This window comes from Halyomorpha halys, unplaced genomic scaffold, assembly GCF_000696795.3.
Source record: "Halyomorpha halys isolate HHAL.00 unplaced genomic scaffold, Hhal_1.1 Scaffold146.1, whole genome shotgun sequence".
NCBI classification, from domain to species: domain Eukaryota; kingdom Metazoa; phylum Arthropoda; class Insecta; order Hemiptera; family Pentatomidae; genus Halyomorpha; species Halyomorpha halys.
The window spans coordinates 210537-211703 of NW_027110622.1; positions in this window are offsets into that span (position 1 = coordinate 210537).

Consider the following 1167-nt stretch of genomic DNA (forward strand, 5'->3'; position numbering starts at 1 on the left):
ACTTTCTAATTCACAATTTCCATTAATTTCTAATTCACAAAATTCATTTATTTCAAATTCGCAATTTTCATTAATTTCTAATTCACAATTTTCTTTAATTTCAAACCCAAAATGCATAACTTTCTCATCAATATTTTCATCTAATAATTCCGAGTTATTTATTGTTAAATTAGTTTCAACCACTTCAATTTTTTCGTCTGATTTATTTTTTAACCCCATTAATCTTACCCTGTTTTCTTCACGCAACTCTGTGTTTATTTCCTCAAATCGATCCCCCACTTCGTTTATAGCACCCCTTACATTGTTCATATTATCTTTTATATCGGCTAAAGCCATCATTAATTGTTGAAACATGCCATTATTTAAAAAATTATCATTATTATTCACCTTTGAATTTCCTCCCACTAATTCTTTTTCAAGGACACTGTTTACAAGAATCACATCTTTAGGATTTCTACAATCCATTGTCTTAATGTTATCCTCCATCATTAACATTAACTACTTAAGTTATAAAACAACTAATTCAAACTTAACTCTTTTAAAAGCTGTGTTCTGATTGCCGTGACCTAATTTGTAAAGAATCAGGCCACACCTGTTGGGCGACAAAATGTAATAATTTTAAAAATATAAAAAATTAAAATAAATAGAATCTGATTAGTTTTTTAAACTTTCTTCAAATATAAGAGATAACTTGGGTTCAAATTTAAGAACACTAATATCAAATGGATAATAGAATTATATTTAAACTTTTATAATATAAAAAAACTCTTAATTTTATTATATAAAAAGAGAGACTCTTAATCTCAGGGCGTGTTGTTACTAGACAATCAGAACAGGCATTTACAATAATTTAATTTAAAATCTATTTTATACATGTATCTATTTTTACGTATACAAAACTAAACAAGCTCACGATCTTCCTTTCGTTGATTCCTGGTGTCTTCTTTTTTCTTTTGTTCTGGCGTCCTCTTCTTGCCAGACAGCATTTCATGAGGATCTCTTCATCTTGGCTCTATCCTTCCACCTCTCTCCTCACACGAAGACTGTCCCTCCAAAAACCAAACCTGCCTTGAGGTTACATGTAAACATCGCTTGTCGCACAATAGTTAGGGATTTTTCCAAATGATTTACTTTCTGAATATTATTCATTAGCACTATTTCTTGATT